This window comes from Arvicanthis niloticus, chromosome 19, assembly GCF_011762505.2.
Source record: "Arvicanthis niloticus isolate mArvNil1 chromosome 19, mArvNil1.pat.X, whole genome shotgun sequence".
NCBI classification, from domain to species: Eukaryota; Metazoa; Chordata; class Mammalia; order Rodentia; family Muridae; genus Arvicanthis; species Arvicanthis niloticus.
In genome coordinates, this window is record NC_047676.1 from 1,303,976 (window position 1) to 1,318,216 (window position 14,241).

The 14,241-nt window shown below is 45.9% G+C and overlaps 1 pseudogene; it reads left to right on the forward strand.

Annotated features, from left to right (window-relative positions):
- Positions 1-5,623: 5,623 nt before the first annotated feature.
- LOC117723658 (large ribosomal subunit protein eL13-like) lies at positions 5,624-7,211 on the forward strand (annotated as a pseudogene).
- The last annotated feature ends 7,030 nt before the right edge of the window (positions 7,212-14,241 follow it).

Consider the following 14,241-nt stretch of genomic DNA (forward strand, 5'->3'; position numbering starts at 1 on the left):
TGGTGGTTGAGCCCCGAATATCTATCTGGGCAAGGCTTTATAGTAAGCAGCAAGCAGGGGGTGAGTGTGCAAGCATCTAATTGGAAAGCTACTGTGGCCTTTAACATAATTGGCTGGTGCTGGGAGTCATATCATAAACTTAGTTTCTGCTTCCTCTGTATTGGTGGCTGTTAGGCAGGGGGTGGGCTTGTAACCTGGGGGTGCAGGTTTGTTGGGGGAATAACCTGGAGACGCTGGTCTTGGGGATTAGCTAAAGACTGGAGCTAGGCTCCGGTTTTGTTGGGGGGTCAACTTGGAAACTAATGTTAGGTACCAGCCTGTTAGTTTACCTGGGTTCAAACTTAGGTTAGATTCTCTAAAATGAAGTCTGAACTTAAAAGATTTGGCCTCTCACTAGGAAGACAAACACCTCTGGCACATGTGGTATATAAACACGTGTGTGGATATCACATGAAACGGGTAGTTTAGATCAAGATCCAGCTCAGATCTGAATTCTCCCTCCTCCCTGCATCTTCTGTCTGTTCATAGTCGTCTGTGTTTGACCCTGTTGTTGGTCCCTAAAATTGCCGTTGACCTATATTTATTGAACATCACAAAAAACCTGTTATGAGAAAGGAAGGTGAACACTTTAAAAACAAAACAGAAATATTTAACAGAGATTTATAAAAGTTTCTTTACTGGTCCAAGACAGCACTCAAAACCTCACACAGGTGTTATCAAGCTACATCCACAGGCTGCTTTCAACACTTATGTGATATTTGTTGACTTTAAGGTTGATTTCAGCCTGTTGGTTGCTTTCAGCAAATGATCAATACCAACACACACACACACACACATTCTGGGTCAAGGCATGGAAGAGTACATTATTTAAGAGTAAAGTTATACATTTAGCTTTGGTTGTTGTGAGGGTTTGTATATGCTTGGCCCAGAGAGTGGCACTATTTGGAGGTGTGGCCTTTTTGGGGTAGGTGTGTCACTGTAAGCATGGGCTCTAAGACCCTACTCCTATCTGCCTGGAAGTCACTATTCTGCTAGCAGTCTTCAGATGAAAATGTAGAACTCTCAGCTCCTCCTGCACTACGCCTGCCTGGATGCTGCCATGTTCCTACCTTGCTGATAATGGGTTGAATCTCTGAACTTGTTCACCAGCCCCAATTAAATGCCCTTCTAAGAGTTGCTTTGGTCATGGTGTCTGTTCACAGCAGTAAAACCCTAAGACAGTTGAGAAAGTTGATTACATGAAGAATTTAAGGCATAATAAGGTTGGTTACATTGTTTTTCTGAAGACATGTTATGCTTAAACTGGTTGAATACATAGTAGAACAACAGATAGAGTATACGATTTTAAATTACCTCAAGGGCTATTATCAACTTAGTTGCAAGGTTTGGAAAATGTTTAGTTTCCTCAAAGGCAAGAGGTATTTTTAGAAAAATGTATAAACACACACACACACACACACACACACACACACACAATTTAAAAAACAAAAAAAAATTTTTTTAAGCTAGTAACTTGGGCAGTCTTTGTAAGCCCATTTGACAAGCGTTTCTTTAAGGGGCCTTTCAGTTATAATTGCAAATGTTTCTAACTTAGCTCTGGTCTGTCATCTAATGAGAGAGGGAAATTAACCTGTTTGCTTTATTGGTGGCTTTTCCTTAGTTCTATCAGCCTGATTTTTCGAAGGTGCTCTTAGGAAACAAGCGTGCAGCCATGCTGCCACCTTGTGGCCATGTTTGGAAGACATGCTTAACATAACTAGAAAAGGCATGGAAGGGAGAGCAGGTGGGGGTGGTTGAAGCCAAGTCACATATGTAATATGTAACTACACCAAGCACATTAACTATAAGCGACTGTCAGACATCTCAGCCTGCACCACAGAGAAATATCCAGGATTCACAAGGCGAAGAAGAGAATGTCTGTAATAAAAAGTGAAGTTTAAAATTTTTATTATTTTTTATTCATTTAATTATTTTGTGTGTGTGTGTGTGTGTGTGTGTGTGTGCCCCTGTGCGCGCATGAGCATGTACATGTGCCACAGCTTAAGTGTGGAGATCAGAGGACAGCTTGCTGGAATCAGTTCTCTCCTTTATGGAGTATGGAATTGAGATTTTCATTTATTCTGAGATGGACCATAAGCCTTTCTTTCTTCTCTTTCCTCACGTTTGATAGGAAGGCCAGGGTTTGAACTTCTTCTTGTCCTGCCATAGATAAAGTGCTCTAAGCTGGAGAGAGACAACTCAGGGTTAGGCTTAGGGAAGGATGCTGTCTCTGAGCATGTATCCTTCAGTAATAGATCTTGCTTTCGAGAAGTAATCTGCCTTGAGCCAGCAGGGGGAGCATGATGTAAGTGAGAATGCATTTTGTACTATTTCGGGAATCTTGCTTCAGGATTTCTTCTGAGGACCACCAACTCATCAAGGTCACTATAAGCCAAGCCCAAAAGCAAAAGGATCAGAAAGTGTAATCACTGAGCTCCCAGTACTCTTCCCCCGTACTGGGATAGGAGAGACCCCTCAGCATGATCTAGGGATGGTAGGAGTTCCAGGCTGATAATTTAATCTCTCTCTCTCTCTCTCTCTCTCTCTCTCTCTCTCTCTCTCTCTCTCTTTTCTTTCTGACAGGCGAGGGTTCCCCCTTAGACCATAGGTTCAATGCCTGTTTGGGAAAACAAAATTTTTTTTTCCAGTTAGCTCTTGTCAAGCCCTTCAGCTAGCAACTATTCCCTTGGGATCAGTGCAGAGAGATCTTAGAGTTAATAATCACTGACATCTGGTTCTAGGAAAATTTCACAAGTTTTAACCTTGGATGAGATTTTCAGCTTGATTCTGTTAAGCATATTTTTATTTTATTAGCCACAGGATTTTGTCTGAAGCTACTTTTCCCCTTGTGCTTACCACACCTCTAAATGAAAATGAAGCCGGGCAGTGGTGGCGCACGCCTTTAATCCCAGCACTTGGGAGGCAGAGGCAGGCGGATTTCTGAGTTAGAGGCCAGCCTGGTCTACAGAGTGAGTTCCAGGACAGCCAGGGCTACACAGAGAAACCCTGTCTTGAAAAACCAAATAAATAAATAAATAAATAAATAAATAAATAAATAAATGAAATGGGCTGGCTCTATTATGTGTTGGGGGTCTGGGAATCGCTGCACAAACCACTCAAACACCAATCTCAGTCAAATAGGTAGCATTTATTGAATGCCATACGCCAAGACTGATCAATCAGGGCCACGTTCCAGGCTCAGGAGCTGAAAACTATAGCATTGAGTCAAAATCCTATAGGGGTTTTTAAGCCTGAGCTCAAACACGTGTACCAAGTTACTCCACCAATCAGGATTTAGGAGTAGGGACAGGTATCTGTTGTATAATACTTATCCTGCTTCCACTGGCTGGGGTACTCAACTGTGGCAGGGAACCTTACCTAACATCCATGCCTTAACTTGCCAATCAGGATGTCAGTTGTCCACATACATGTCTCTTTCTGTTAAGTAGGATGTCAGTTCCCTGGGAGGTCTTGGGAACCTAAACATTACTTGACCCCCTACTCAAAATGGAAGTCTTATTCTAAGTAAATGGAGGTGTCTCCCTTATGTTGGTGTCTATCCCAGGAGCAGCTTAGAAAAGCAAATACCATAAGGACTTATACACAGGTGCAGGAGGTGCTGCTGGGTGGTTGGTTCGGGTCCAAACTTCTTTCGGGTAGCTACACAAAGCAGTTCTGCTGACTTCCATCGTGATTGGTTTCCAAGGGCACAGAACACAACAGATTATGTAATCAACTTGGGCATGAGAATGTTTCTTAGTAACAGCAGAAACAATATATAAGGAAGTTTCCTTATAATATTAGTAACAGCACAAAATGACAGTCTAGCCAGGTAACAGTTACCTAGGCCTTAACATTTTACCTAGCTTTAATGGTATGCCCATTAATCTCAAGGAGCCCTGGACAATTTTGAGTGTGAGCAATTGTGAGCTTTGATTTATGATAGACTCTGCAGGGAGATTCTATTCCTTGTCTAGCACCCCTACTCTCCAATCTCGAAAGTCCACAACTATTCAGGATGTACTGGGTAGCCCCAAGGTTGGGCCACCATTTCTGCCATTTCTTTTTTATTGTTGCCCATGCCTTATTGGAAAGTACCTCTGTCTAAATTCAAAATTAAACTACGTCTCCCTCCAGGGCCAAGGTCTCAGTAAAGACAAATGGGGATATGATAGGAGGTATTAATGTGGCCATTCCTGTGGGCACACTTTTAAAGAGAATTATCTATTTCCTCTATCAAGAGCGTTATCTCCTCAAGCCTAGAGGCAAAATAGGATTGATTTCATGATAGAAAGACTAAAGAAACAAGGATGCCTAGTTAAAAGTTCTAACCCATATAATACTTGAATCCTTGTTGTTAAGGACCCAATAAATAGATGGGACTACACCATCTTCACCTGATCCACAAGGTTGTGGGTCAATTCCACATGTAGTTTCCTACTCTTAGATTCTCCTCACCTAGAGTCCCTTTCTTCTGACCTATCATTCACTGATAGATTTTAAGGATGCTTTCATTTTGTCCCATCCAGTTAAGTCACTTTCATTCTCTTCTCAGGGTGCCACTCAGTGACAAGGGCAACCCACTTGCATTGTCCTTCCACCAAGGTTCCCAGACTGCCCTTACTTAATTGACTTAGCACTTTCCCAAGACGTGAAGGAATATTTTGTTGGTTGGTTGGTTTCTCTGTGTAGCCCTGGCTGTCCTAGAACTTGATCTATTTACCAGACTGACCTTGAACTTAGAGATATGCCCACCTGAGTGCTGGGATTAAAGGCATACACCACCACCATGGAGCCTGAAGGAACAGTTAAATACAGATACCACTTTCATCCAATGTACAGATAATCTCCTTCTATGCAGGCCAACTGTAGAACTTACTGCCTTAGGAACAAAATCCACTCTTAATTTCTTGGCTGACAGGAACTACACACTGTGTCATGGTCCAGCTCTGTGAAAACCAAGGTTACTTACTTTGGCTTGGCTCTTTTTTTTTTTTTTTTTTTTTTTTTTTTGACAGGATTTCTCTGTGTAGCCCTGGCTGTCCTGGAACTCACTCTGTAGACCAGGCTGGCCTCAAACTCAGAAATCTGCCTGCCTCTGCCTCCCAAGTGCTGGGATCAAAGGTGTGCACCACCACTGCCCAGCTGCATTTGCTTTTTTTTTTTTTTTTTTTCTCCAACAAACCAGAGCCTTGGAATCCAAATAGATTAAATCCATCTTAATTGTCCACTCAAAACAAACAACAAACAAAAACCCCGCTGAACAGGTGAGAACATTTCTAAATAGAGCATCCAGATATTCTAAAATTTGGGTTCTTGGTTATGCAGAAATAGCTAAATCTCTATACCAGGCCCTCAAGGAAACTCAGTCTCAGGGACTCACTAAACTTGAATGGATTTCTAAGTTCTAGAAGGTTTTTCAGAACTTAAAGAGGCATTAACCAAGGACTGCTTTCTTTTTTCTTTTCTTTTTAAAGAAGATTTTATTTATTTTATATATGTGAGTACACTGTTGCTGTCCTCAGACACACCAGAAGAGGGCATTGGATCCCATTACAGATGGTTGTGAGCCACCACGTGGTTGCTGGGAATTGAACTCAGGACCTCTGGAAGAGCAATCAGTGCTCTTAACTGCTGAGCCATCCCTCCAGCCCAAGGACTGCTTTCTTATGCACTGCAGGACCACCTGTCCAGGGTAGCACTGCCCATAAAGAACTAAGCTCTTCCATATCTGTCATTAATCGTCATCCATCTATAGCTTCACCATCTATAGCTCTACACATCTGTCTATCATATTTATCCATTCACCATCTATACGTTACCGCTGAACTACCTGTTCACAATCCATTTACCTACCATCCACATACCATCTAGTTATTTAATTATTTACCCCACCATCCTCCATCCATCTACCTTTCATCCATCCATCTGCCCATTCCACATTCATCAGCCCCTATCTATCTTTCAGTCACTCATCTGGTGGAACCTCTCTATGCTCAGAGGCCAGGAGCAGACTACACACAGGAGATGGTGCCCAGAATTGAGATTCCCCAGGGCCTCACCTTTAGCGCTCAGCAAAAAAGCCCTGTAAGGGTTCTCCTGTACAGGAGGCAGCCATGGCACCCAGCTGGAATGGCATGATCCCAAAGCCCCAATTCCACAAGGATTGGCAGCATCGAGTGGATGTTGCGGCCCACTCTGTTCCGCAGGTCGGGGTCTAGCAAGAGAGAGAGAGTGGGGGGAAGAAGGGGGAGAGATGAGAAGAATGGAAACAAAGCAGAGGATCTATAGTCAAGTCTCCTTTACTGTCTCCACCACACACACCACTCCTACTACTACTACACCCATACCCACTCCTATTACAAGGAAATCCTGGGTATTTATAAGCACAAGCAGGAGAACACAGGTGAAGACATTTTACCACGTGCACCATGCAGCTGGAGTCAGTAAACAGCAAAACAAGCTATTCGGGATAAACAAGATATTTATCAGAGTGTGCTTCAGCTGTTGTAGGCTATTGAAAAACAAGTCTCTATCAGGGTATATGGTTCCAGATGGCTGCAAAGTTGATAGCTGCTTTCTAACTGCTTTCTGCTTAAAGTTGGCTCCCAACAAGTGGACACTTGGTTCAGCCAGCTGGTATGCAAGAGCCACAGACGCAAGGCTAGGCAGGCGAAAGCGCCCGCCGCAATGCCCCTTGTCCCGGCCCATCGTGAGGTGCCCTACAGTTAGATACTACACCAAGGTCCGGGCTGGCAGGGACTTCAGCCTGGAGGAACGCAGTGTGGCTGGTATCCACAGAAAATGGCTTGAATCCTCGTCATCTCTGTGGACCCAAGGAGCCAAAACAAATCCACAGAATCACTGTAGGCAAACGTGCAGTGCCTGAAGGTGTACCGCTCCAAGCTCAGCCTTTTCCTCAGAAGCCTTCTGCTCCAAAGACGGGAGACAGTTTTGCTGAAGAACTTAAATTGGCCTCCCAGCTGACAGGACCTGTGATGTCCACCTGGAATGTGTACAACAAGGAAAAGACCAGAGTCATCACAGAAGAAGAAAAGAATTTTAAGGCTTTTGCCAGTCTCTGCCTGGCCCATGCCAATGCCCAGCTCTTTGGCATCTGAGCAAAAAGGATGAAGGAAGCTGCAGAGCAAGATGTTGAAGAGAAAAAGTAATGTGCAGATGGAGAGCTGAAAAAAAAAAAAGGAAAGAAAGAAAAGAAAAAAGAAACCTTTCTTGTACTTTCGAGGTTTCTAGAGAGATTAGGTAATACAGTAGTGTTCTCTAGGCCCCCTTTCTTTTCATGGTGTTGTTTCCATACGACCCTGCCTTGTGAGCGCAAATTCTAACTGCTCTGTGTACTGGCTAGTTTTATGTGTCAACTTGACATAAGGAAGAGAAAGGAGCCTCAGCTGAGGAAATGCCTCCATGAGATCCAGCTGGAAGGCATTTTCTCAATTAGTGATGGGGGGGGGGGTCCATTGTGGATGTTTCCATCCCTGGGCTGGTAGTCCTGGGTTCTATAAGAAAGCAGGCTGAACAAGACAGTAAGTAGCACCCTCCATGGTCTCTGCATCAGCTCCTGCCTCCAAGTTCCTGCCCTGTTTGAGTTTCTGTCCTGACTTCCTCCAATGATGAACTATAAACCTTTTCCTCCCCAACTTGCTTTTTGAAGAAACCCTAACTAGGATATTCTGTCTCTGGTATTGCTGTACATATTTTCTGTTCTCTGTAGCTCTGGGGTCCTTTTCAGAGAGGTGAGTTTTAGCCTTTGGTACTTCAGGTTAGGTAGTTCTGCATCATGACCACTGGAGGGAGTCAAATAGAATCTGCCAGCTTGGGAGTCTGGTCTCTGCACATTCCAGGGTTGGTAGCTTTTCAGGAAGCCTTTGTTGTTTTCCTGAAGTGGGAACTAAGGGCAGAGCTGGGGTCTGGGCTACAGTGACTAAGGGTCCATGTGTAGTCAAGCTAGAAGGGACACAGAGTAGTGAGCGGGGGTAATGGGAGTGACCTAGGAACAACAGGCCACGCCCTCTCTGAATTCGGAGGGGAGAAGAGGGAAAGATGGATGAGGGAAAGAGAGAAGAAAGGGAAGTAGAGGAAAAAGAATAGGGATGAAGAGGGAGAGGACTTGAGTAAAGGGGGAGGGAATAAGGAGCGGAAGGGATCTAGTTTCTCCCTTTTACCCTTGCCTTCAAGGAGTGAAGTGTCATGTACTTGCCAGGATATGACAGGCAAGGATCCTGACCCCTCACTGAAAATTCCTCCAGAAGTCCCGTTCCACTTGGACTGCCAGCCTTTCCTCCAGCTTCTGGTGACCTTAGCACCTGCCACCCAATTCTGCTCAGTACCTGTCTCATTCTTTAAAGTTCTAAAATGACTCATTACACCCCCCACCCCAGTAATCCCTCCCCCAGCTTTGTCCTCTGGACCCTGGCTACCAATCTCAAGACCACACCTTGCGATCAACAGTTCCAACCTGAACTCTGGTAGTCACTTCTGCTCTACCCTCTCTGCTTCTCTCTCCTTACTCTTCCTATCTGACTCTTCTGCCTAGTCCCCCAAGCTTCCTCTTGTTTTCCCCTGGGTCTTGGTCACTGAAGCCAGATCTCAGTATCTCTATGGGATCCCTGGTGCTTTGCTCTCCTTGGTCTCCTGGGGGCTCTCCTACAGTCAGCCCTTTTCTAGAAAGCCCAGTTTGCATCCCAGATGAGGCAGTGAGTCTGCCATCCTGTCCAGCTGGGCTCTGCTGGTTTCTCTGGTTTTCTGTCACCAGCTCCACCTCTGTCACCATGCCCTGGGTCCTTCCCTCTGCCTGTGCCAGCTCTTCCTGCCTTCCTGAGTTCTGTATTTTCTGGTTACACCTGATTGCTTCACTTGAGCATTCATGTGAGCACCCTACTTCTCTACCCTACCTGAATGTGTCTCTCTCTTTTATATCCTAAACTCTCAACATGTAGGAGAATCCTGTAGGGACCAGGCATACAAAGGTCCTCAGGAAGTTCTTGCCCTGGATGTAAGGGCCAGATCTTGCTAGCTCCACCCAAGCTTGCTGTCAAAACAGAGGGAACAGAGACTTTCTTTCCTTCAGAAATGCCCTGGATATAAGCGACCCCCTACCCAAGCACCAACAGACTGTTTACAAAGATTCTGGCATCATCTTGCAGCAAGCCGTGGTGATATAAAAAGGCTCCTGTTTCCCCAAACCTAGCTACTTAGGCAAACCCTTTTCCTGTGCTCCAACCTTACTGGAAACCCTCCAAGGTTCCCAGGGGCAGAAGCCCCCTCAGGCATAACTCTGAACTCCCATGGGAAACGATTCAATGGCCCAGACTTCCTGCCACCACTGGCTACAGGTAACACGTGGGAAGGCCCTTGAGTGTGATGCAATAAGAGCTTATAGAAGCTAACCTTTGTTCACCTTACACTGTTTATAAGGGAAAAACAAAGGGGAGTGTCAGTGCTAAATCTGTGTTGGCCCTGAGACCTCACAGTGTATGAACCAGAGAGAACGCTAAACAATTCTGTTGCTTTTGTTCAAAGTGAACTTAAGTCCTACTGAGAACTATGGTAGAGGGTGGGAAGCACCTTAGGAAGGCTATCGCCTCATTCAGAGGCAATGGCTGTTTCTAATTCTATTTCTGAGATGTCCCCTTCACTATGTTTCCTTCTATCCACTTCCATTTGAAAATACAGTTGCATGTGGCCTTGCTTTGTCTACAAGGAGATTAGTAAGTCAGTGAAAAGGGCCAAGCCCAGTGACTTTTTAATAGCGGTTCCTTTTTGCACAAGAAGTCAATTAGACTGCAATTACACAGGACCAGAACTGTAATTACTTGGAAGCCAACTCCCAGGTCAGGGCAAGATCTCAAATGCTGAGATGCAGGACTCTTAGGTTCCTAACAAGTACAGTCTGCTGGAGAACAGTGACCAGGCTAGTCTGGGGACACACAAAGAGCTAGCCAGTACTCTCTGGGAAGTCACAAGCAGGGCTCTTCACATCATGGAATTGAGCTGGTATTTGAATGTAGAAAGGCACAAGGGTGAATTGAAGGATAGGGTTGGCTATAGAAAACACTCAGAAAGCAAGAAGACCTGAAAGACATCCCAGAAGGTTTGGGGGCAGGGATCAGACCACCAAGAACAGTGTGTCTGCTCTGAGAATAGAAATAAGCAGGTTTTTGGAAGCACTACTGGTCCTAGGACAGCTGTTCCAGGATTTCAAGGCCATAAATTCAAGACAGGCACAGGCATTAGGCCCCATCTTTACCCTGGCTTCTCTCAGAGATATCTTCAAGGCATGTATTCATCTTGGAAAAGTACTGACCAGAGAGCATATCCAGAAGACAGGCCCTCGGTTGATGGTTAATCCGGCACGGGCCATTTACCTAAAGACCATTTTGCAAGTTTCTAAACATGGCTTGAACAGAAGCCAAATGATAACTCAGAGTGGGGTGGAGTCGTGCCGCGACCTTGGGTCTTATTCACAGGCTGGAGCCCTGAGAGGGTCGGGTTCTAGTTACCACAGCTCCACTTTCCTGTTGGGTCCCTAGGGTTAGGTTGACAGACCAAGGACTCCTTCCCTCTGAGGTAAACAGCCATAGAATTTCTCAGTCATCTCCTTAAACAGCTCTTGATCCCAATCTTGGTCTTACACTCCACACTTCTACCCCCAAAGACATTTATTTGACTCTCGTGTTGAACCTTCAAGCCCTTGGCTATTCCTAGTTCAGCCCCAGCTTTCCACCTTCACACCAGACCCCCTGCTGCTGCCCCTCGGACTTGTCTTGGCAGATCAGCCAAGCTCCTCAGGTTACAGTTAGGAATTCCTCCCTTCTTACACCTTTCTTCCCCAAACACCCAGTCTACCTTGATACTGTGGGCTCCACTAGTCCCCGGTAAAACATCTAACACAGCTTGATAGCTGCCATGAAGTCACTGAAGGTCACTCACTGCATCTTATAGTGGGGAGCTGGTGCTCTGGGTTCAGGGGAGGGCTTGCCTCAGAGTTTTTCTATACAGCTCCCATTCTCCTTACCCAGTACCTCAGTCCAGTAGCCTGCCATAGATACATGGGTCCATGGAGGCTGCTCTGAGCTTATCTGTGCCTTTCAGTTGTGACACGCTCAAGGGGGCACTGCTTAGACTGCCAACCCATGGAAATAGGCAGTACAACTTGTCATAGAAAACGTACAGAAGCCCATGAATATGGAAACTGCCAAGCTAGCTGGAAGTTAAAGAGACATAAACCAATTCCATAAGATATGATGTTCTAGTTCTTAAATTGAGCAAGACTGAAATAAAAACTAACCAGTGCTCCCAGGGAGTTGAGGAAGATCCTCCCCAAGGCTCCTTCCAGTGCTTAGAAAGGGTTGAGAGAGACCCCCTCCGAAGGCTCCTTCCTGGAAATAGCTTTCATCTCTCTTAACCATCAGCCACTTTTTGAGAAATCCTGTGTCCAAAGAACATACGAAAGACTTCTGAAACAAGGTGCTTGTTGCAGCAGTGTAAATAATAGCTGAGGATGGCAGCGAAGTCCTGGCCACTAGCAGCAAAGTGGCAGATGGCTCTGGGGCTGAGGTAGTGGGTGTGCTCAAGGAGATGCTGGTCATTCAGGCTCCCTTTCTTGTCTGCACAAGGCTGAGGGTCAGCGGTTGCTAGAACTCAGAGACAAAGTCAGGCTGCATCCTGAATTGTTTCTGCCAAGATCCCCAGTAAGAAATACCTGGCTGGCAGTAATCACTTACAGGTTGAATGCTGCCTTGCTAGGCCTGAGAGGTGAGGAGCAGGGCTAAAGTCGCAGGCAAGGCTTCATTGGGGAAGCCTCCTTCTAGTAGCCAAGCTCAAAGGCCCACAATAAATTTCTGATGCTTTCAGCATCAAGGTCTAGTTTCTCCCCTTGTTTCTGTCTTGCTCCTTCTGTATCTCCTCTCCATATCTGTTTCTCCTTCTTTTCCCCTGTCTCCCCTCTCTCTGCATCCCACTTCCACCCTCCTGCCACAGAAAGGTTTCAGGGAAGACAAGGGCAGGAGACACAAACAAATGTGCAGAGATGACTTTAAGGGGTGAGGCTAATATTGTGGGCTTAACTGTGGGCTCAGAGTCAACACTGAGCTTAGCAGAGGCTGGTGCATCCGGAGTCTTGTGACTTCTGAGTGCTGCTCACCTCCAAACACAGCTCCCCTGTAAACAAACTGCTCCAGACAAAGGTTAATGACTGCCCATCACGAGCCTTCTCCTGATGGCTTTCCTCCATGGCCTTCCTCCAATTATCCCCTTTCGCAGGGCTCAGGAGAGCCATCAGAGTGGATTCTCCTCTGTGCCACATGGCCCGGGCACCAGAGTTTTCAGAACATTACTGCTCAGTCTCCAGCTCCTCACCCAACTCCTGCCTCTGCTCTCATAAGAAAGACACAAGGTGGATATTGTTGAGGGCATCATGACTGAGCTTCAAACTCTCCCTGTTCACCTCTCAGTGCTGTTAAGAACAATTTAAGCCCCAGCCATTCACCTTGGTCAACACAGGCCTGGGTGGCTGTCAGTCACAGAAGGTGGGATGTTACTGTGAATGATTATCTCTTAACAGTGTGAGTTTTGGTCCTCCCTCTGTAGGACACAGGAGCATGCCAAATGCCCTTCCACGCCTGCTGCTCATATCTGGGTAGAGGCTGCAGAATGCTAAGTCCTACAGACATTTAACCTTGGGCCACTGGTGTCCTTGAGACCTGCTTTGGTGGAACAGGGGTAGTGTATAACACAGGGATCAATGATCAAACTTAGCTTCCATGACATTCTCCTCTCCCTGAAAGAGTAGTCTCTCTGCAACTGTCCCCACCCAATAGAAGAAGTCATTCTTCTTCATGGAGGAGGGTAAGGATGGGGAAGAGTTGAGAAGAAACCCTGAGACAGCCAAGGTCAGGGACAGGCATCCTTACCAATGGTCCTTCTGTTTCCTAGCACCCTGGTGGGAACCAGAGTGATCCTGTGGTAGGATCTGCCACACAAATATCTCTGAGGGTCAGGAATGTTCACAATGTTGACCACCTGAGGACCAGCTCTTGGGCCTGGTAATGCAGAAGCACTGTCCATTGGTGAGACTGAGGCCATGTGGCTGACCACTTCTTCAGCTATAGTAACCAAGCAGTTGTTACAGACTTCAGGGTCCTGACCACATAGCCGGTGGACATTCAATCTGAAAGGTCATCATTTTTTGGACACAGCTGCTTCTTATTCTGTCAGGATGTTCAGAAACAAGTTCCAGAAGGCTGGGTGAGGCTGCCATGCACAGTAGAAAACACTTTAAGAACCGTGGCTCAAAGCATGGGGTTGGGAAAATGCATTCTGTCTAATAAACCATCATCCACTCGGTAACTATGAGTGCCTGTCACCAGGACTTTCCATCCCCCACTGTGCGTCGTGGGCCTGCCCTCCTCACCCCTTGAAGAAGCTGGTAGATATCTGATTTCTTTGGTCAGCAGAATGGCTCATCCCTGCCCTTTCTCCTCGGTCATGATGCCATAGTAGATATGAATATACAGCTGTCCTAGGGTCAGCCTGTAGGACACTTTCTGTGACTCATCAACACTTGTTGCTTTGCATCGTTGGGAGTGTTTGTAACTGCAGCCAGGGCCAAGCAGATGTTGAATAAAATGGCCTCTTTATGATTTGAACTGCAGGTGTCTACAGTACTGATAGAAAGGATCCCTGCTGGACAGCTTTCCATTGTCTTGACAAACACCAGAGATAAGCAGCTTACAGGAGGAAAGATTTCAGAGGTTTCAGCTCCTGGTTGCTGGGCTCTGTTACTTTAGACCTGTAGTGAGGCAGTATGTCATGGTGGAGCACGAATTACTTACCCCATGGCAGCTGAGAAAGTGTGTGTTGGGGACGTGTAGTGAGAATTTTGGTTTCTTTAAAAACCTAGTTATGTTATGTAAATGTGTTTTTGTCTTAATCCCAGGTGTAGGGTAAGAGGCTGCTTCACGGCAGGTGATTATGATTTGCTTCGTGCTCTAGCAGAGGTGTGGTTTTGCCAGCTGAGGATAGTTTCTGTGAGTGTCTGACATTTGGAATTCTGGGAACTTTTGAGAGGGTATAAATGCGAGGGCCTCGCAAGAGTCCGGGGGCATGCTCTGAGGCAGCTGCTGGTTCCTGTTGTGTTTTTGTCAAATGGTTGTGAGCAGAGAGACAAGAAGAAGAAATTGG